This window comes from Bos grunniens, chromosome 13 (genome assembly GCF_055505025.1).
Source record: "Bos grunniens cultivar Pamir isolate PY7600 chromosome 13, Bosgru_T2T1.0, whole genome shotgun sequence".
In the NCBI taxonomy this organism is placed as follows: Eukaryota; Metazoa; Chordata; class Mammalia; order Artiodactyla; family Bovidae; genus Bos; species Bos grunniens.
In genome coordinates this window covers 67,578,388-67,600,904 of record NC_141177.1, presented here as the reverse complement: position 1 = coordinate 67,600,904, position 22,517 = coordinate 67,578,388, and the positions used below count along the sequence as shown (strand labels likewise).

General features: G+C 47.4%; 1 protein-coding gene and 1 long non-coding RNA gene across 7 annotated transcripts in view; both read left to right on the top strand.

Moving 5' to 3' along the window:
- Positions 1–12,571, top strand: part of LOC147361171 (uncharacterized) — a 31,428-nt gene extending 18,857 nt beyond the window's left edge. The window contains exon 4 of the long non-coding RNA XR_015139858.1: positions 12,402–12,571. This is a non-coding gene — a long non-coding RNA (uncharacterized LOC147361171). The remainder of the gene's footprint in view (positions 1–12,401) is intronic.
- A 2,129-nt stretch (positions 12,572–14,700) lies between these two features.
- Positions 14,701–22,517, top strand: part of SFMBT2 (Scm like with four mbt domains 2) — a 178,145-nt gene continuing 170,328 nt past the window's right edge. For 3 of the 6 annotated variants that reach the window (XM_086334812.1, XM_086334807.1, XM_086334814.1), the window contains exon 1: positions 15,244–15,428. The gene's annotated coding sequence lies outside the window, so the exon portion shown is untranslated. Of the gene's footprint in view, positions 14,887–15,243; positions 15,429–18,203; positions 18,338–22,517 lie in introns of those variants that run through there. The other 3 variants (XM_086334810.1, XM_086334811.1, XM_086334809.1) reach the window with 3 other exon arrangements.

Below are 22,517 nucleotides of genomic sequence, written 5' to 3'. Positions count from 1 at the left end.
TATGCATTCATTTATTTATTAAAGGCAGCCTGAAGCATGCTGCACACCTAGTGGCGGTGAGACTGCTGTATGTTCTCTAAAACAAAACTGAAGCCTACTAGATAAAATAAGAAAGTACCAGAAATGGAGACTCAACTTCAGTTGTCACCACTGTCACCGGCAGTTTACAACTATAATGATGGGTTTTTAAAAATCCATCTATCTTTCAGTTCAGTTCAGTTCAATGGCTCAGTTGTGTCCGACTCTTTGCAACCCCATGGACTGCAGCACGCCAAGCCTCCCTGTCCATCACCAACTCCCAGAGCCTGCTCAAACTCACGTCCATCATATCGGTGATGCCACCCAACGATCTCATCCTCTGTCATCCCCTTCCCTTCCCGCCTTCAATCTTTCCCAACATCAGGGTCTTTTCCAATGAGTCAGTTCTTCACGTTAGGTGGCCAAAGTATTGGAGTTTCATCCTCAGCATCAGTCCTTCCAATGAACATTCAGGGCTGATTTCCTTTAGGATTGACAGCCTGGATCTCCTTGCAGTCCAAGGGACTCTCAAGAGTCTTCTCCAACACCACAGTTCAAAAAGCATCAATTCTTCTGTGCTCAGCCTTCTTTACTGTCCAGCTCTCACATCCATACATGACTACTGGAAAAACCATAGCTTTGACTAGATGGACCTTTGTTGGCAGAGTAATGACTCTGCTTTTCAATATGCTATCTAGGTTGGTCGTAGCTTTTCTTCCAAGGAGCAAGAGTCTTTTAATTTCATGGCTGCAGTCACCATCTATAGGAATTTTGGAGTCCCCCAAAACAAAGTCTGTCACTGTTTCCATTGTTTCCCCATCTATTTGCCATGAAGTGATGGGACCAGATGCCATGATCTTGGTTTTCTGAATGTTGAGTTTTAAGTCAACTTTTTTACTCTCTCACTTTCAACAAGAAGCTGTTTAGTTCTTCTTCGCTTTCTGCCATAAGGGTGGTGTCGTCTTCATATCTGAGGTTATTGTTATTTCTCCTGGCAATCTTGAATCTTGTGCTTCATCAAGCCCAGCATTTCTCATGATGTACTCTACGTATATCTTTAGGGATTAATAATAATGTGCTATGATAAAAGACTGAAAAAACATCAGAGCAGCAAACTGGAATCAGGGGGCTTCCCTGGTGGTCCAGTGGCTGAGACGCCAAGCTCTTAATGCAGGGGGCCCAGGTTTGAGGCTTGGTCAGGGAACTAGAGCCCATGTGCTGCAACTTAACACCTGATGCAGCCAAATAAATACATTTTAAAAAAAAAGAATGTCTAAGACTCACTATACTTATATATAAAAAGAGAAAACTGGAATCAAATGGGCCATACACCATACCCAGGGGTTCCTATCCTACATGGCCCCAGAAGAGTATAAGTCAGTACCTGGCTAAGGATCAGCCAGTTGTGGCAATGTCTCTGGGCCGGTGTCATTGATGCTGAGATGTATCAGGGCCAGTCTAAGGCTGTCCCTTGCAGAATTTCCCCCATTCTTGGTTGGGGGTGGTGGTGGCAGCCTTTGCTCTGTTAAGGCTGCCAACTGATCAGAGGAGGCCTATTCACATAATGAGGATAACGTGCATTACTCCAAATCCACCATCATATGTTCATCCGATCCAAAAAACACCTTCACAAAAACATCCAGAATAATGTTTCGTCGAATATCTGGGCACTGTGGCCCAGCCAAGAAGACACACGACGTTAACTGTCATACTGCCGACCCCCAACTGCAATATACTCACACTTTTGCAAGAAGGAAGACAGGAGAGGTGTGCAGCCATTGCAGTATTGGTGCTCTCTGTTTACTCCTTGGCGGTCCCCACAAGCTGGTGGTCTCAGGCTCTACCGTTTTTCATAATGGCATCTGCAAATGAATATGTGTACTTTTCCGGTGATGATCAATAAAGTTCACCAGTCCCCTCCCCCGCCTCATTCGAATCCAAGACTGCATAGTACCTTTTTACCATTAAAATTCGTGGCCTGAGGCCATGACATTGAGTGCCAGGCGAATGTTAAAAAAGCCACCATAAAAACATGGACCATGGAAAGTTTACCTCTCATTGCCCTCTCTAGGGAAAACGAAAGCAGACTTTTTGTGTTTTTTGTGCAGAGCAAGGCTCCCTTCTCTCAAACTATCCCTCTTGCTAAGATGTCTGTCGAGGTCATTCACTTTTCACTGTGGTGTGGGTTTCTGGCCCTGCTGCACAGCCTGCGGGCCCTTAGTTCCCTGACCAGGGATTGAACCCAGGTCCTTGGCAGTGACAGCAGAGTCCCCACCACTGGGAATTTCCCTCAGCTTACTTTTTAAAACCATGGTTTTAAAAAAAAATCAGGGTTGTGTCGAGATGAAGTTGCCAGTATGCCAGCAAGTACTCTCAAAAGAGCCCACACTGACACTCAATAGAATAAGACCAATATTCATAATGGTTCACATTTGCATTATCCTTTGAAGCTGGCAAAAGTGCCACAGCAGCGTGGATGATGAGAAAGATTTTAAGGTCTTTACACCTCTCAGGTTCCCCAGCTTGAGAGTAATGTATCCTTAGCTTTTCACTTTTCACTTCCGTGCATTGGAGAAGGAAATGGCAACCCACTCCAGTGTTCTTGCTTGGAGGATCCCAGGGACGGGGGAGCCTGGTGGGCTGACGTCTATGGGGTCGCACAGAGTCGGACACGACTGAAGCGACTTAGCAGCAGCAGCAGCTTTTTAAGAGTAAACAGACCACACGGCAGGGCTCAGCATCCCACATTCTTTTGTCACTAAAATTCAGTTTATAAAAATAATTTTCTTATTAAAAGCATCAGCGGCATGTTCCTGGGGCCTCTCCGCAGCAGGATATCTCCTCTTGTTCCAGGACAACAAAACCGAAAGTAAATAAACCCAATGGTGCAAACAATGGACCTCTCCGAAGCTATGCAAACAATCTTTGCTTGCAAAAAAGCAGAATCTTGATCATCCCTTTTCTTCCAAGAAGCTAAAAAGGTGACAAAACTGTAATGACTTTCATATAATCTTTCCCAAGGCATGTGCATGATAACATCACACTCCTTTTCCAGAAGGGGAAAGGGAGGTGCCTCCCTCCATGGTTTACATTCAGGTCAAGGCCAAAGCCCTGACCAAATCCCACAAACATATGCACTGAACCTTTTCTGTGGACAAATAACCACGGTAAACGTCAGATTCAGGTCGAGATCTTCAGACAAGTATTTTTTCACTACTAAAATTGTAACTAGAAAATATTGGCTTTTACAATGTGATTTATGATACTTTGAGTCAAGAGAAGGAAGATGGAGGTATTTCTGTCTCAAAGAACTCCTGGTTTCACATATTCTCTTTCTTTCTTTTGCTCTTTTTAGCAGCTGAAGGCACACCAACAAAAGACTCTTAAGAAATAAGAGCCATATGTTCCATTCTGTAGAACTGTTCCTTCTAAGAGTCCAAAGTAGTTTGAAGCTAGTACAAATACGAAAGCAAATAGCATGTATCACAATACCTGGAATATAACAGACAATAACTTACAATGACTTGGATTATAGCACTGCCTTACAACACAGCTTTTTCTGATTTCTTTGACTCATGATTTGAGCTGGACTTTAGAAAGTTGGTTTATTATTAAACAGAAAAGGAGGATGAAAGGAAGTGTGTTTTTATTTCTTTGCACCTAAGTCAAAGTTCTATATCACTGAGTATGTTCAGTTCAGTTCAGTTCAATCGCTCAGTATTACATTGCCTTAAATTCTCTCAATCCTGTGAGGTAAGACACTATTAAGAAGAGGTGGCAAGAATACACAGAAAACTACGCACAAAAAAGATCTTCATGACCCAGATAACCATGATGGTGTGATCACTCGCCTAGAGCCAGACATCCTGGAATGCAAAGCCAAGTGGGCCTTAGGAAGCAGCACCACGAACAAAGCCAGTGGACAGAAAGAGAAAGATAAATATTGTATTCTGATGCACATATACAGAACATAGAAAAATGGTTCTGAAGAATTTATTTACAGGGCACCAGTGGAGAAAGAGACGTAGAGAATAGACTTACGGACATGGAGAGAGGGGAGGAGAGGGTGAGATGTATGGAAAGAGTAACATGGAAACTTACATTACCATATGTAAAATAGATAGCCAATGGGAATTTACTGTATGGCTCAGGAAACTCAAACAGGGGCTCTGTATCAACCTAGAAGGGGTGGGATGGGGAAGGAGATGGGAGGGAGGTTCAAAAGGGAGGGGATATATGTATACCTATGGCTAATTCGTGTTGAGGTTTGATGTTCAAGCTCGATTAAGAAAAGACGGGGGAACCAGAGATCAAATTGCCAACATCCTCTGGATCATCGAAAAAGCAACAGAATTCCAGAAAAAATCTATTTCTGCTTTATTGACTATGCCAAAGACTTTGACTGTGTGGATCACAACGAACTGTAAAAAATTCTGAAAGAGATGGGAATACCAGACCACCTGATCTGCCTCCTGAGAAATCTGTATGCAGGTCAGGAAGCAACAGTTAGAACTGGACATGGAACAACAGACTGGTTCCAAATAGGAAAAGGAGTACATCAAGGCTGTATATTGTCACCCTGCTTATTTAACATATATGCAGAGTGCATCATGAGAAACGCTGGGCTGGATGAAGCACAGACTGGAATCAAGATTGCCGGGAGAAATATTGATAATCTCAGACATGCAGATGACACCACCCTTATGGCAGAAAGTGAAGAGGAACTAAAAAGCCTCTTGATGAAAGTGAAAGAGGAGAGTGAAAAAGTTGGTTTAAAGCTCAACATTCAGAAAACTAAGATCATGGCATCTGGTCCCATCACTTCATGGCAAATAGGTGGGGAAACAGTGGAAACAGTGAGAGATTTTATTTTTGGGGGGCTCCAAAATCACTGCAGATGGTGACTGCAGCCATGAAATTAAAAGATGCTTACTCCTTGGAAGGAAAGTTATGAGCACCCTAGACAGCATATTAAAGAGCAGAGACATTGCTTTGCCAACAAAGGTCTGTCTAGTCAAGGCTATGGTTTTTCCAGTGGTCATGTATAGATAGGAGAGTTGGACTATAAAGAAAGCTGAGTGCTGAAGAACTGATGCTTTTGAACTGTGGTGTTGTAGAAGACTTTTGAGAATTCCTTGGACTGCAGAGAGATCCAACCAGTCCATCCTAAAGGAGATCAGTCCTGAGTGTTCATTGGAAGGACTGATGTTGAAGCGGAAACTCCAATACTTTGGCCACCTGATGTGAAGAACTGACTCATTGGAAAAGATCTTGATGCTGGGAAAGATTGAAGGCGGGAGGAGAAGGGGATGACAGAAGATGAGATGGTTGGATGGCATCATCGACTCAATGGACATGAGTTTGGGTAAACTCCGGGAGTTGGTGATGGACGGGGAGGCCTGGTGTGCTGCAGTCCATGGGGTCGGAAAGAGTTGGACACAACTGAGCGACTGAACTAAACTGAACTGATGGCTGATTCATGTCGCGGTTTGACAGAAAACAACAAAATTCTGTAAAGCAATTATCCTTCAATAGAAAAAAAAAGCTAGTGGAGGTGATGGAATTCCAGTTGAGCTATTTCAAATCCTAAAGGATGATGCTGTGAAAGTACTGCACTCAGTATGCCAATAAATCTGGAAAACTCAGCAGTGGCCACAGGACTGGAAAAGGTCAGTTTTCATTCCAATCCCACAAAAAGGTAATGCCAAAGATTGTTCAAACTACCGCACAATTACACTCATTTCACAAGCTAGCAAAGTAATGCTCAAAATTCTCCAAGCCAGGCTTCAACAGTACATGTACCGAGAACTTCCAGATGTTCAAGTTGGATTTAGAAAAGGCAGAGGAACCAGAGATCAAAGTGCCAACATCCACTGGATCATCGAGAAAGCAAAAAAGAGTTCCAGAAAAACATCTACTTTTGCTTTATTGACTATGCCAAAGCTTTTGACTGTGTGGATCACAACAAACTGCAGAAAATTCTTCAAGAGATGGGAATACTAGACCACCTGACCTGCTTTCTAAGAAATCTGTATGCAGGTTAAGAAGCAACAGTTAGAACTGGACATGGAACCACAGACTGGTTCCAAATTGGGAAAGGAGTACATCAAGGCTGTATATTGTCACCCTGCTTATTTAACTTATATGGAGAATACATCATGAGAAATGCTGGACTGGATGAAGCACAAGCTGGAATCAAGATTGCCAGGAGAAATATCAATAATCTCAGATACCCAGAGGACATCACCCTTATGGCAGAAAGCCAAGAAGAACTAAAGAGCGTCTAGATGAAAGTGAAAAAGCTGGCTTAAAACTCAACAATCAGAAAACTAAGGTCACAGCATCCAGTCTCATTACTTCATGGAAAATAGATGGGGAAGCAATGAAAACAGTGACAGACTTTATTTTGGGGGGCTCCAAAATCACTGCAGACGGTAACTGTAGCCATGAAATTAAAAGACGCTTACTCCTTGGAAGGAAAGCTACGACCAACCTAGACTGCATATTAAAAAGCAGAGACATTACTTTGCCAACAAAGGTTCATCTAGTCAAACCTATGGTTTTCCAGTAGTCATGTATGGATGTGAGAGTTTACTATAAAGAAAGCTGAGCACCGAAGAACTGATGCTTTTGAACTTCAGTATTGGAGAAGACTCTTTCGAGTCCTTTGGACTGCAAGGACATCCAACCTATCAATCCTAAAGGAAATCAGCCCTGAATGTTCATTGGAAGGATTGATGCTGAAGCTGAAACTCCAATACTCTGGCCATCTGATATGAAGAACTGACTCATTGGAAAAGACCCTGATGCTGGGAAAGATTGAAGGTGGGAGGAGGAGGGGATGACAGACGATGAGAGATGGTTGGATGGCATCACCAATGTGATGGACATGAGTTTGAGTAGGCTCCAGGAGTTGGTGATGGACAGGGAAGCCTGGCGTGATGTAGTCCGTGGGGTCGCAAAGAGCTGGACACGACTGAGCCACTGAACTAACTGAAGACGCTATTATGCCCATTTCACAGTTGGTACATCTGAGGCTCAGAGAAATCCATTGACTTATGAAGAACCTACTAGGGAACACCATTGGGAGTTGAATGCAAGTCTCTTCATTCCTTATACTTCCCCCCCCCCATTTTGGTCTGAAGTATTATTCTATGTCCCATTACATGTGAAATTTAAAACAATTTGTCTAGAAGCAGGATATTGGTGTTGTCTGCTTTTCAAACTGGGCATTAAAATTCGTTAAGTCCTTTAGAGATGGGAAAAGTTTCACAGGGTTGTGCAGCCTTGCTATCTATGAAGACTTTGTCTCCAATAAGAATCTAACTTACAGCCTCAACCCTGAATATTCATTGGAAGGACTGATGCTGAAGCTGAAGCTCCATTCCTTTGGACACCTGATATGAAGAGCTGACTCATTGGAAAAGACCTTGATGCTGGGAAAGACTGAGGGCAGGAGGAGAATGGGGCAACAGAGGATGAGGTGGTTGGATGGTATCACTGAATCAATGGACATGAGTTTGAGCAAACTCCAGAAGACAGTGAAGGAAAAGGAAAGCCTGTTGTGCTGCAGTCCATGGGGTTGCAAAAGGTCAGACAACGACTGAACAACAACAATATATGAATCATTTGCTAGCCCCCTTCTTGTGATGGAATGTTTTGTGTTTTCAGGAGAGGAAGCCACTGAAAAGTGGGGTAAAGATAAAGATAATAGAAGACGGTCAATGAAGAAGAGACTGAAATGATGACGTAGGATGCAAGAATGTGGTAAGCAAAAAACAGATTTGGGATATGATTTGACGCAGTCATCCAACCTGCAGTTATTAAACACAAATTTTGAAATATTGCAAGACTGTACTAGAAGTTTATGAACAATGTGTACTTTGAGCAAGTGGAAGATAGGAGGAGATGGACCTGGAGCAGGTAGTATCTCTTAAGCTTCTCCTATGTACCAGTCCATTCCCCTGAAAGAGAAATTTAATCCATTTTTACATAGATACCCGTAGAGTGGGAGGAAGGAGAGAGAGACAGAGACCGAAAGGGAAACCAATCATGGCAGAGCTGGTATTTAACTACTACTCCTTTTGGCTTCTAGTCCAAGTTCTTTCCAATCTAACATACTGCCTCTCTTTTTTCTTAATCAAGCATATTTTCTTTCTTTCTTTTTGTCCCCACTGCACAGCTTGCAGGATCTTAATTCCACGACCAAGGGTATTGAACTCACGTCCCCGCAGCGAAAGTTCAGAGTCTTAACCACTAGACCGCAGGGGAAGTCCCACCAGGGAGCCTTCTGAAGGCCTCTGCTGAGTTTGGCAACAAGATGCCCGTTAGCTTAGAGTAATATCTAGTGCGACCCCATTTTCAGCAAAAACCATTTTGCCTCTTAACTCAAATATAAGCAATGATCAATAAATATTTGAGGTTAATTTTTGGTTTATGGGAGCTAATTATCTCCTATGTCTAATTTTTAATACATTTACCTCCTTGAGAAACTAGCTTGGAAAACCCTGAAAAACCCTCATGTCCCTCCCCTATGCTGCTGCTGCTGCTGCTGCTGCTGCTGCTGCTAAGTCGCTTCAGTCATGTCCGACTCTGTGCGACCCCATAGATGGCAGCTCACCAGGCTCCCCCGTCCCTGGGATTCTCCAGGCAAGAACACGGAGTGGGTTGCCATTTCCTTCTCCAATGCATGAAAGTGAAAAGAGAAAGTGAAGTCGCTCAGTCCAACTCTTCATGACCCCATAGACTGCAGCCTACCAGGCTCCTCTGTCCATGGGATTTTCCAGGCAAGAGTACTGGAGTGAGGTGCCATTGCCTTCTCCACAGGGTATAAAATTAAAAGGAAAACCTCTAAGAAGTCATCAACTTTATTCCAGAGGCACTTACAAGTGTAAAAATTAATCTTTACAGGGATAAGAAAGAAATTATAGCACTCTACTAAGAAGTTAGTTGTAATGACTCTTTTTTTTTAAAATGGAAGAGGTCTTACTTTCCAAAGAAACATGTTAAGGACTCTTTATGTTATTCAAAAGCTGAATGGTTTCATATGAATATATCTCAGTTTACTTAAAAGCAGATTCGTTTGATTATAGATAACAACTTGTCCAACCGGTTATCTCTAATCAAATATGTGTGAGTGTTAGTTGTTCAGTCATATTCCACTCTTTGGGGCCCTATGGACTGTTGCGACCTTGTGGACCGTAGCCCGACAGGCTCCTTTGTCCTTGGAATTCTCCAGGCAAGAATACTGGAGTGGGTTGCCAATCCCTTCTTCAGGGCATCTTCCTGACCCAGGGATCGAACCCGGGTTTACTGTTTTGGCAGGCAGACTCTTTACCGGCTAAGCCACCAGGAAATCTTTCTTTACCCCAGATATCTTCCTTTACCCCAGAAATCACAATTCTCCATTAAAAAGCAACAAAAAACTATATTAAAAAAAATCCGAAAGCAAGTCAATATTTGTTTCCAGTAGATGGCACTGCACATCAAGTCTTTATGGGTCTATTGCCTATTATTTCTTTGACCAGGATAATTATTTTCTATAGTGAGGTCCACTAAAGCAACTTACACAGTGAAATTTTCAGTTTCACTAGTTGAGCAGATGGGGTTGAGGTTACAATAAAGCTGCATTGTCCAGCGTCCAAACACTGGTATTTCTTTTCTATTTAGAAGAGTTGGGACTTTATTAAAGTAGTAGATACACAGAATAAAATCTGTCCACTTGCTTTTACACGAAACCTACTTTTTGATGTGGGATTTTTGTTGCCCACTTTAATTTGTTTAGTCTATGCTATGTTATGAGTCCAAGGGGACATTTTACACTTCTGCACAGTGTCTGATTCAATCTCACTAAGGCTAGTTAACTTGCAGAGGCGAAACTGAGCAGGACCATAAACCACATCCCTGACTTGTGCTGGTTTTTGGGTGTGTGTGTGTGTGTGTGTGTGTGTGTACGGGGCAATAAATACCTTCAGTTATAGAGAATGCAAATAATTCCAGACAACTCCAGCTCTGCCAGAAAAAGTGACACATGGAAATGTTCTAGTGACCGTGGATCAGAGTCTAGTTTTGTATGTAAAAGAATATATGTTTAAAACGTATTTAAAAGCCATTTATAAGAGACACTACACATAATAGAGACTAGAACACAGTACATCCTATCACATATGTAAAGACTCCAGAAGAGCGACTGGTGTAAAATAGATGCTAATAAGTCCTCCCTTGGCTTTCTCCTTCTTTAATGGAGCAGAAGAGGGAAAGGTCAGGCCCTGCTCTGCAGCTCTGGGTGAGATCTCTGTCATTTTACCTCCTTGGACTCTGACTTCCCCACCTCTCAAAAGGACTAGGAGCCAGGCTGCAAGATCTAGAATATTCTGCCTCATGTAAAACAAGACTTACAAGTGGAGTACATAATACTAGGCAGCCCATACAAGTAGCCTCAGAAGTTGGATGTGACTTTCATCATGGTGTTTGTCTTCCTCAGTGAGAAAGAAGCCATCAGTCAAAACGGGCACTTTCGCATCTCTATTCTTTAAATCAATGTCCTAGGGGAGTTCAGACATCACTAATTTTTTTTAATACACCCTCTGTGTTCGCTGTTATTTTTTCTCTTGTCAAGGAAGTCTGAAACTTCTTCAAATTATACAGGAAGCAACGGTGGGTTTCTGGAATTTTAGAAATGGATGAGTAAGTGCTCTGATAGGAGATACCTTTGTGGAGATATCCTCAGATAGATGCTATCTTTGTGGAATAGCCTATTCATCACTATGCTCACTTCCCCACTTAAACAATGAGCTCCATCACCTAGACTTGACTCTCAGCCCAGACACTTCGGGGGGGGGGGGCGGGGAACCCATACAGTAATTGTAAAGACAAAATAATGATCTAAACAAGGCAGAAATATGACTCAAACAACACTTTACTGCTGGCTGGGAGGGCAAAAAAGGCCCCTCCCCTGAAGATCTGTTCATTACTTTTTTCCTCTTTGTGACCTCAGAATTTACACCTTGGCTATTTCTAGTCTGCAGAGATGGTGTTAGGATATTACAGAAGGCAAATTGTGGCTTTCGGTGGGGTAGATGGATAAGCACTTTTTAGAGTTTGAAAGGACCTTACAGAATATCTAGTCCAATCCCCTCCCTTTACCCTTGAGAAAAGATGGCTCAGAGAGGTCATTAGAACTTTACATAGGTCACAGAGAAAACTAGTGATGAAGCACTGATAAGGCCATTTAACTCTCATCCCAGGAGCTAGGCGCTGGAACAGGGATGGAGGTAAAGGGTGAAAAATAAGGGAGGAAGTGTCTTCAGATTTAACTCTCAGTGACCTTAAGAGATGTGATAGAAGAACACAGTCTCACCCCAGCCAAGAGACGTGTTTAGATCTCAAGCCTCCGGTAAAAAGAAGATTGCATACATTCTTCAAATGTTTATTTTATTTTTTAATTAAAGTATAATTGCTTTACAGAATTTTGTTGTTTTCTATCAAACCTCAACATGAATCACAAATATTTATTTTGAGAGGCTTTTGGGGGACACTTTTCCACCCTTATACTTTTATGTTAAGCTAATTTGTCTAATATCTCAGAGATTCTCTTTGTTAAGGAAGCAAAATAGTTCATTTTCTTTAGGGCATTTCCTTATACAATGATGTCAACATGGAGTAACTATGAGCCAACTGACCAATATTTTTCTTGGTGTGAAGATTAGTGAGACAAGGTTTAAGTAACCATATGCCTTTAGAATAAATAAGATAAATAATATGCATATAATTTTTGACTCATCTGAAATATTTTTTTGTGAAGTCATACTTAGAAATGCCCAATATGAGAAACTTTTCAACTGTTGTTTTTAATCCTATTTTCCAATTAGCAAATATAATTTTAATATTTTATATATTGTAGCCTCATTTGTAGGAAAGAATGTCAAAGTCCCTTAAAAGGCATAACTTAGATGTGTAAGTGCATTTTGAAAGTGATATAATTCATGGTTTAACCATTGTTTAGACATGAAATAAGTTATAATCAGCTGGTGTGAGCAAAAACTTATTTTTGCCAAGATTTTTAGAAAATGTTAACAATTTATAGAGAGACCTCATGGTGTTTATCATAAGATTTACTTGGTTGAATTTCCTGACTTGGAATGTATTAATATTATGTCTTCTTTACTTTGAAACAGTCCTAGGCTTTATCTTTGGCTGACTCTGCTGGTCCCACTCCCACTTTATCTTTAATAGATTTAGGGTGGATTCTACCCCTGGATACTCACATCCCTTAAGTATCTTGCTTATGAAATAAAAATGAAAGTGGGAAGGTATTGGAATGGGATGAAGGGACCCTTTAATAACGGCAGGGAATCTTGGAACCAATTTCTTTTGTCTCATAGGTGTCCTTGGACAGAGGAGAATGGAGGCAGGATACAGAATAGAAAGCCAAGGAATGTTCAAGAAGTCACGTGGGAAAAACAATATGAAAGCCAAAGTTGGAGAAATTTTACCCTGGACAACGTTGAGAAGATTCTTGGAGGTAACAATGTGACGACCATTGTATACACAATGTGGGTTTATGATTTTATGTCTTAATCGCGGTGAGTACAAAAAATCAAACTCCTCCACACTGCTCTCCAGACCCACTGACAAAGTTATGCAAGAGTGTGAGTTCCAAAAATATAAAAGGACTCCATTACTTCGGAGGAACTGTAGGATAATGTAGAGACAGTTCATCGAGTTGGGGATTAGGTGGTTTTTTTTTTTTTTGGCAATTGTTTTTTATTTTGATGAAATAACGTTCCGTGCATAATAATGACTTAAAACTGGTAAACAAACCCAGAGCCGGCGCAATGGCTGCTGCAGCTCACGTCGCCTCTGCTCTTGGAGAGGAAAAGTGCATCCTCTTTGTAAACTGGAGTCGCCCGGAAGTGCTGGGGGGCCAGGCGAGAGCAGCAATCCTCTGCCCCCTCCCCGGCCCAGGCCCCACCGCTAGGTTTGAGACCCTCGAGGAAGGGGCGCTGCCGCGGTCACCGTGGAGGGCGCAGCACGGGGCGGGGGGAGCCGGACAGGCTGGAGAAGGGGAGCCGGCCTCAGACCTCTCTGCGGCGGATGTTCTGCGCTTCCGCGGCGCGGGAGCAGGTGATCCCAGCGAGGGAACGGTGGATCTCCCCTAGCTTAAGTCCACTTGGGACAGGACCTTCCCCCTACCCCACCCCTTCTGAGCCAAACTGTGTGTTGAAGGCTCAAGCAGTCGAGACCCCGGAGTAAAGCCAAGGAGGCCGTCTGGAGTCCTACTTCGGGATTCCTCGGAACCTCTGTGCATCCACGGTCTCATTTAAGAGCCATCTCGGGGCACCGAGGGAGGCGGTTTTGGGGTGCAGGCGGCCGGGTGTGGTTGGAGATGCTCCGCTTTCGGTGACCTTCAGGTGAAAGAGGTCGGATGTCCCAAAGAGGTGGGGACCGGGAAGCTGGTCTGGGAAGGAGACTCTGGCTGGAGTATGACCTGTGAGTCGCTTGCCCTTCCTTTTTTGAGCCTCAGGGGCACTCAGAAGGCGTGACAAGACGAAGGCTCCCTCCAAGAGCTCTCGTAGAGCGCTCACCAAGACGTGAGGAGACACCACTTGCCCAGGCTGCAAGCGCGAGGGCTCTCACGGCCGCGGAAGTCCCGCAGGATCTCCGAGCTCCACCCACCATTTCGGTGCAGGGGCACTCGCGACCGCAGGGCTTGGCCGGAGCAGTTTCCGGGCACATCCCTCCAGTGGCTCTTCTACACCGCCGTCGGGGAGAGGACCCAGCGGGCAAGACCCCTGCCAGTCCCGCGCGCGCTCAAACTCTTGACTTCCGCTCTGCATCCCTGGTCCCTGCCCTGTCCCTCGCCCTTGGGAGCATCCACTTATCCTTCGGGGACCTCACGTGCCTGAGCACAGGGGTCCTCGAGGACTAGCCGGGGTGACCGGGCGTGGGAGGGCGGTCGGAGCTGGGAACGCGCAGCAGTGTCCGGGGTGAGAGAGCCTCCCGACCCCTGGGCCAGGGGAGGGACACGGAGAGAAAGTCCGTAGGAAGGAGATGGACACAGAATTGGGAGACTCTGGGGGTGGGGGGTGGGGATTTACCCCTTGTGGTAAGAGAGCAAAAACCCTGTCAAAAGTGCTGGTTCTCCATTTCCCTTGGAAATAAATTCTAGCCTCCAGCAAGATCTCCTCGCTCCTCAGTACAGCAAAGCCCACCTTCGGAATGTTCTCGGTCTGACCCACTCGGGGGTCGCCAGCATTTCCGCATTGGGACATTCCTTTCAGTCTCTGCCCAGCCACGGCTCCGGCCAGAGAGATCCTCTTTGTCGTCCGCCCCCCGCCCCCACGCCCCAGGCAAAGTGCCCGCGAACCCGCACACGCCGCACGGAAACCCTGCCCCGCGCAGGTCTGCTATGCCTCTTGTTCACTCCCTCGGTCGCCGAGGGCCACGTTTTTCTCGGGCAGGATTCTTTTCCCGCCCTCCAAGAGCCAGCTAGGTCAGGTGCCCTTCGCTGTCCCCCAGACCTGGACATCCGGAGACGCCGTGGCTACCCTCGTTACCTGCGTCTTGCCGATCTTAGCGGCAAAGCTGGTCCAAACAGCCCTGATTGAACTTCCGACTCCTCTGGGCACGTTTCCCAGGCAAAACCTTTCTCCGGCCCCCTCCCTCCACCCCTAAGGCCTCAGAAAATATTTGAATCTCCATAGAAAAGGCACAATTTAAGAGCCGGGTGGGGCGCAGTGGGCGGGTCCCGGGTCTCGGAGCGGATTAAATTTCTTTCCGCTGGCTACCAGCCTTCCGCGGATAAAGCGCAAGTTTTTGCATTTAGTCCACGAGGGGATTGTAAACCGACTGAACCGAAAGTGTCCAGTGAGTTGCGGAGTTTGCCCAGATTTCCCTGCAGATGGGTTTGCGAAAGCGCCTGTGATGGGAACTTTCTGCAGATCGTGCATGGAGGGAGCTAAAGGAAAAAAGCGAGGGGAGTGGGACGAGGAGGGGGCAGTGGGAACGTGGAGTGTGTGTGTGTGTGAGTGTGAGTGTGAGTGTGTGTGTATGGGGGGTGGCGATGTGCCCAGGAGCGGGGGCGTCCCAGCGTGGGTAGGGGAAGGGGTGCAACGTCCCGCCGGCTAATTGGCTTAAGACGTGCCGCAAGCGCCTGGAAAAGGTCGTTGAAGGAGTTCGCTGCGCACACACACAAAATAATAATCTTAAAAAAGAGTGCCGGGCATGCGCACAGAGAGGATGCCATATTGGAATGAGGCTGTAGTGGGAGTCCGAGCCGCGGAGCGGGCGCGCAAGGGAGGCGGCGGGCGGGGAGCGAGCGAGGCGCAGCGAGCGGGTGAGGCCGGCGTCCCCCGCCTCGGCGGCGCCCCGGCCTCTGTCCACGCCACGGGGAGGACGAACTTCACCAGGTAGGACCCCGCGCCGGCCGCTGTCCCCGCGCCCAGCCCTCCCCGCGAGGGGACCTCCGGCCCGCAGGTTGAGTGCGCCGGTCAGCTTCTCTTTTTCCAGCTCGGAGAAAAAGGGAAGCTGGATTGGGCTCGGGGTGGGGGGGCCGAAGGAGGGGGTGCAGTGGGAGAGAAGCGAAAGGGCAGGGCTGGAGGAGAAGGCGACAGCTCTGGAGCAGAGCCCCAAACTCCGCGCTGTGCTCCGGGTTGTCATTTTTGCTCCCCCCCCGTCCCCTTCCTCCAGGTCCCTCGGCTTCGCAAAGCCCGGCCTCTCGGGAGTCTGTCCGTAGTTGGAAAGCGTACTCCTCCGGGTGCACAGTGTCCCCTCCCGCCGCCCACCTTCCTCATTTGTGCGCTCATTTTGGCGACGCAGCCGCCCTTGCTACCCCGCGTTGGGGTCTCTTTCTTCCCTTTTTTTTTTTTAGATGGTGTGTGTGTGTTCGGGGTGGCGGGGTGGTGGTGGTTGGGGGAGATGGTGGGGTGAGGACTGGAGACCAGCCATCAAAGGGATTAAATATCGTGGACATATTTGGAATCGCCCCCCCCCCCCCCTTAGAAACATTTGCTTGTGTAGCTGAAATGAAATTGTCAGTAGTAGTTTCGGAGCGTGCTCCGGCATGGATGATCTTTTTGTTCTTTTTTTCTTTCTTTTTTCTTTAGCGTTAAAGTCACATCCTGTCCCTTGGGGCTTTCCTGTTGTCTACTCTCATATAACCTCCTTTCACAATTACTAATCTGATCTGGCTTTGGAGTTCATTATTTTAAAAAAATGTGTGTGTTAGCAAAATCCGCAAAAAAAAACAACAACCAAAAAACTGCTGTAGGAACTGCTAGATATATTTGTGGATTTTTAATCTGGAGCGGCGGGAGACGATTAGCCAGAGAAGGGGAGCCTTAGCCGAGGGAAGTGGTTGATTTGCGGTGGCCAGACGCGCGCCCAGAGCCCGCTCCGTTCTGGTGTTTTCTTGGAAGCCGCGGCGGAGGAGTATTTAGAAGCCTTGCCAGTTTCAATATGGCGGGCTAAGGTGGCTTTTAAAAACTGAAAATAAAGATTTTGAGGTGGGAAAAAACCCAACCGGAGTTGCCATCTCTTAGTTTCAGCTCTCTTTGGCTACTCTAGTAGCTGCTTTAGCGAATTAAAGGGGAAAAAAGAGAAGGAATGAGCTGCCCTAGTTTTTTCCGTGGTTAGAATCTGCGTGTGTCCAGTCCATTGCTAGAGGGGAAAGGGGTACCGCTGGCCCGGACCGGGGCATCGGAGCGGGACTGTTCTGCTTGCCTTTGAATCAGTGGGCATACCTGTGTGTGCAGTTGGGTGGGAGTGTCCAAGAGATGCGCCCCAGATTCGTGTGTGCGTCTCCGAACCAGACCCTGCCCTGATTTGACGTGACAAACTGCTGACACGTGGTGCAAAATGCATGAGGGCAGAGGGAATGATTTATTTCAGCTTTCTAGGAGACCAGTTCTCTTTCTGTCTCTATACGCAGCATCCTGTGTGGGTAAAGCCGGGTAGGTGCAGCGGTGTGCCGCTTACTTAAAAGACTCAGTATCCAGGGTTTCGGGGGCAATCAGGCTGCAGACGCCGGTGGGGTTGTGTGTGTGTGTGTGTGCGCGCAGGGGGCGCGCTGTACTTGGTGGAGGGCACCGTGTAGTTTGCGCCGCGGCGGGGTAGAAAGTGGGAGTGGGGGGCGGCGGCGTCCGGGGCGTGGTGGGTGGGGTGGAGTGGGGGTGTGTGTGAAAGTACGTTGGCGGAAGGGCGGGGGCGCACGGCCCTGGCTGCAGAGCGTGGGGTGGAGCGGCGGAGTTGCTTTTGGAGTTGTGCTCTAGGGAAGGTGGGGGATGGGGAGAGCGTTCGCGGAAGAAAGTGCTCCTCGCTGTTGTTGGATCGGCTAGCCTTCCAGGCGTTCGAGCGGGGATGTCGCCTTGGGGTTGAAGAGGGCGGCGAGGTGCCGGGGAGAGGCCGACTTCGGAGTCCTCAGAGGGTCTGAGTTTGAGGGCAGAGTCTGAGTTTAAGTGAAGCCCGCGGGTGAGCGAGCAAACGGAGTTTCCTTAGCTGGAAGGGGTCCCCGACAGGGGTCGCCAGTGGCCAGGATGCCGCCGCGGAGCGATGGTCGCGCAGCGTAGCCTGCATGGTGGACCCGGGGGATGGGGGCCACACGGCAGCCGCTCGCCGTCTCCGGGGTCAGGTTAGGGCAGATTTGGGGGACTTTACCTGGGCCCAAGAACCTGATGGCGCGTCTGCCTAGTGCGCCAGGAAGATTTTAAGTCTCAGGATTAAAAAGCGTTGGCCAGGTCTGCAGTTACCACTGTGACGTGGGCTCTGGGCATTCGCAGGGGCTTCAAGGAAGGATCGAGAGGGTCAACTGTCCTACTTGGACGGTCGCCGCGCCATCGGACAGTCTGCCCCCTGCGGCGTCCCCAGAGTAGGGCCTGGGGGCAAGCATTCCCCAAATTGGGGACCCCGCGGCAGATTTCTCCTCCTACTGGGCAATGAAGCTGACCCTCAGGCCCAGAGGCATTTTGCACCCGCGACCCCCGAGCTGAGCGCGCGGCGCGGCGCGTCCCCGGCGCTCCGGTCCCGGGCGTCCCCTCGGCGACTGCTTCCTCGTGGGTTTCGTTCAAGGGGAAACCAGCCTAAAATGGCCCAGTGCTTGTAAACTGCAATTTCAGCCGGGAACCCCTCCCCTCGTCCTCCTGACGTCGCTGCTGACAAGCGCACAATCCACTCCAACGCCCCGAAACCTGCGATTTTGCACCGAGCTGTGCGGTGGAAGCCAACGTACAACCGATTACAAAGAACGTTCCCCAGGATTCTCGCAGGGCCCAAGTTTCCCTTCTTGTGGGGAGGAGCGGGCGGAGGGCGGAATGGAGACGAGGTAGGAGCACCGCCGACCCCCGTCCAGGAACCTGGACTGGGGACTGTTGCGCGTGAAAAATCCGGGAGGTGCACGGGAGCAGCGGAGGGCGACCTTGCGGAGCGATGAGCACTCACCGGGGCGCTCATCCTTGATTGCGTCCGTAGTGTTCGGACGCCGGGAGTCTGGGAGGCCGTTTCCAAACTTCTGGAGACCTGATTGCAGTTTCGCTTTCGGAATTTTCGGGATCTTCGTGTTTACCGAATTGGGTGGGATTCCGGGAAGGGCTGGGCGCCCGGGGCTGGCCGCATGGGTCTTCGTTCCTTTCGGCGCTGGAGTGAGGCTGCTCACCCACCCTGGTGTCCCTTGTGTTGCCTCCTTGGATCCCGAGCTCCGGCTACTCCAGGGTCCGGGACTTCGGGCCCTAGGCTCGCCCCTTGGCTCCAGAGAGTCCCGTCCTCGCGCCGCGTTTTGTCCGCTCCAGCGGCGCATTCGCGGCAGATCCGAGCCCACGGGTGGGAAACTGTCTCGGATGCCCGCAGACCGTGTCCGAATCCAGACCCATCGCCGCCGCCTTCTACCTTCCCTCATTCCTCCACCCTCGCACCCTTGCCAAGGGACCCGGGGGGCCGATTGGCGTGTCTGCACCAGGCAAATGGACCCAGGTTTCACCAGATGAGAGAGAAAGTGAAAGCCGGCACGAATTCGGCCCCATTTCCTGGGGAGGCGGTTGAGGGTGGGGAGGGAGCGGGTAAAGGAGGGTAGGGGAGAGGCTTCGGTAGGCACTAGGAGTTGCTGGCTAGGCGCTCCTTGGAGGTAGGAGGTTTGCTACTTTGCGTGCAAAGCGTTACATTTGCACACTCTGCTTCCTCCCTTCGATGAATAAGTACTGTTTCAGATGTTTGTCTTAGCTCCTTGCTGGGACCCAGCCGCTGCCTGGAAGGTGAGGGGCATCGACAATATACTCATAGGCACCAGAAACCCTCCAGTCCCCTACTCAAGCGCAGGAGACACTCCCCTGGCTAGTGGAAACCGCAGCCCACTGGCAGGGCTATTCAGCAACCCTTAGGCTAGACAACTCCACCAGTCCGTCTGTTTTGATGTGTGTTCTAGAGACCTGCAGGGGTGTGGGATCTTTCCCCTTTCCCATTGGATTACCCACACCCTAAACCTCAAACAGGCCATACTGATGGTACCCTGAATTTCTCTCATGATGGGAGTGATTGTTCAGAGAGGGCTTTTCCTCTTAATGTTTTCCTGCAGAGATTATGGACTGATTATGAAGTTATGTCAGCAAGGCTGACCACTCATCAGATTCCATTTTGTGCACTCTGACTGAGGTGGCAGTTTCCACCTTTCTCCCAGCTGCTGCTGCTAAGTCGCTGCTGCTGCTAAGTCGCTTCAGTCATGTCCGACTCTGTGTGACTCCATAGATGGCCGCCCACCAGGCTCCCCCATCCCTGGGATTTCTACCAGAGGACTTGCCAAATCTGAGCAGAAATGGTGGGTGATGGAAACATTCCTCAGAGCAGTAAGTGAATGTGGTGTCCCTGGAATTGATATAGGGTGCTTTGGGGATACAAGAAGCATAGGCAGTGAAAATATAGAGAACTTCAAAGTTAAAAGAGATTTCTTTCTTTTTTTTTTTTTTAAAGTGATTTGAACAAAAATAGTCAATGTGGAATTTGAATCATCTCCAGTTCTAGTATTAGATACCATTTCTCTTTTAGTATTTCACTTTCTGGGGAGCTTTTGGAGTTCTTGTAACAGTGTGGAGGCCATAAAGAAGAACTGGTTCCTGGTGGTCCAGTGGTTCAGACTGTGCTTCCAAATGCAGGGGGCATGGATTCAGTCCCTGATTGGTGAACTAAGATCCCACACACCATGGGGCACAGCCAAAAATAAAATAAAAAATAATAAAGAACTTGTAAAAAGTTCTTGCCCCCAAAAGAAATTTGGATCCATAGTTTAAGACATATTTAGTATTTTTTCCTGTTCTTAAATCGACATTTCCCTGGTGGCAGTTTACCGTTCCCATTCTACAGGTAAGCAAAACTGGTTAGGGAAATTATCTCTGTGATGGCAAACCAATCTGTGCATTTGCAGTGGTGACTCATGACCTGACAGCTCTGTTTTGTGAGGAGGATTCCTGACAGAGGAGGCCAGGACAGAATCCAGAGGAGGCCTGGTTTCAGTGATGGTTTTGTCTCGGCTTGTGACCGTGGACCAGTTACTGGTTGTCATCTTTCTGAGAATCAGCTTCCATATCTAAGATTAAGTACTTTAAACTAGAAACTCACTCAAACATCTCCATGGTTCTATTTGGGAAAAAAAAAAAATTGGTGGTTCAGCACATCTGTGCAGACCTGCCCATGTGATTTATCTTTAAGACTCTGGTCTGGGAGGTAGAGTGGACACGTGACTGGCCATCATCACAGAGGATGTCTTGTGAAGGCAGATCCCCGTCCAGAAGTAACGTTGTTGTTGTTAAGTGATACAGGTGCACATGGGGTCATGGTTTCACCTGGGCTCTGGAAAAGGAGAGAAGTAGAGAAAAACGGGGCTTCCCTGGTGGCGCAGAGGTTAAAGCGCCTTCCTGCAGTGTGGGAGACCTGGGTTCGATCCCTGAGTTGGGAAGATCCCCTGGAGAAGGAAATGGCATCCCACTCCAGTATGCTTGCCTGGAGAATCCCATGGATGGAGGAGCCTGGTGGGCTACAGTCCACAGGGTCACAAAGAGTCGGACACGACTGAGCGACTTTAAACAGAGAAAAACTGAGGCATACCACTCTAGCTTTCACATATAACCCAGTAATGGTAGGACCCGGGCAAGGTCAGCCTGCCTTTGAATACAGGCCAAAGAGGAAAATTTGATTTGAGTTTGCTCTAATAATTCCTAGACTAGAAGGGACCATTCCAAATAGCCCTCTGTACCCCACCCTCCCACACAAAGTGACTGCTTAGACTATCTGATTATATTCATGATATGTGTGTTTGTGTTTTGGCGAGGGGAAGCGGGGATAACTGCAGCTTCCACATAACTCAGCCAGTGAAGGAATCAGACCTGACCCTCTGTTTTCCACACCTACCCTTCAGGTTGGGCCACTAGGCCAGTCCTTCCTCCGTTTGTAAGGCTGAGAATGTCCTGGGATAGTTCACAGGAAACTTGATCTTGTTGGCTAAGCCAAGTGTTCTCTGTTTGGAGGTCAGTGTAAACAAGATGTTTATAGACAGGACAGTGTATTGTAAGAGGAGATACTCAATTTGGAGCTTGCAGTCCAACAGGGAATGAACTGTACTGTGCTTAGTCACTCAGTTGTGTCTGACTCTTTGTGACCCCATGGACTGTAGCCCACCAAGCTCCTTTGTCCATAGGGATTCTCCAGGCAAGAATACTGGAGTGGGCTGCCGTGCCTTCCTCCAGGGGATCTTCCTGACCCAGGGATTGAGCCTAGGTCTCTCGCATTGCAGGCGGATTCTTTACTGTCTGGACCACCAGGGAAGCATTACCAAATAAAATTCTTGGGGTTTGGTTTTGAATGATCAGCCCAGTGGTGTTCTGATTGAAAGGTACCACCCTTCACTCCCTATCTCATTAGCCCATAGAAAATTTTAGTTATAATTTTGGCTGTGCCGCATGGCATTCAGGATCTTAGTGCCCCTACCGGGACTTGAACCCCCACCCCCCTGCAGTGGAATCTCAGAGTGTGAACCACTGGATTATCAGGGAAGTCCCTCATAGAGAATTTTAAAACATGCTAATACTTCGCATGCTAATACATCAACAGTCAGGGTCCTTCCTGTTACCTATGATATTCACTATTCAAAAAGTTTTACTCTCTCGTCCTGTAGGTTTATATTCTTGTGATAAGATGGATGTCTTAGACATTGATTTAAAGAAAGAATCGAAAAAAAAAAAAATCGAAAAAAAAAAATAAAGAAAGAATCGATTGTGCTTTCGGTTTTATTCTTTTTGATTTTCTTAAAAAACCAGAGTGACGCATTTTGGTTGATGCCTTATATTTGGTGAACTCTAGTGTTGGGCAAATAGTGCCAATGGTTGTGATTATAAAGAGGGGTTTAGAGCCACAGAGGTAGGGGACGGTGGGAAAACTTTTATCCTGGTTTTTTTTTTTCCCCCTGTAGTTTTATTGGCCCAAGGAAAGATGGTTTTTAAGTGTACTTTCTCCTCAACTGGCAA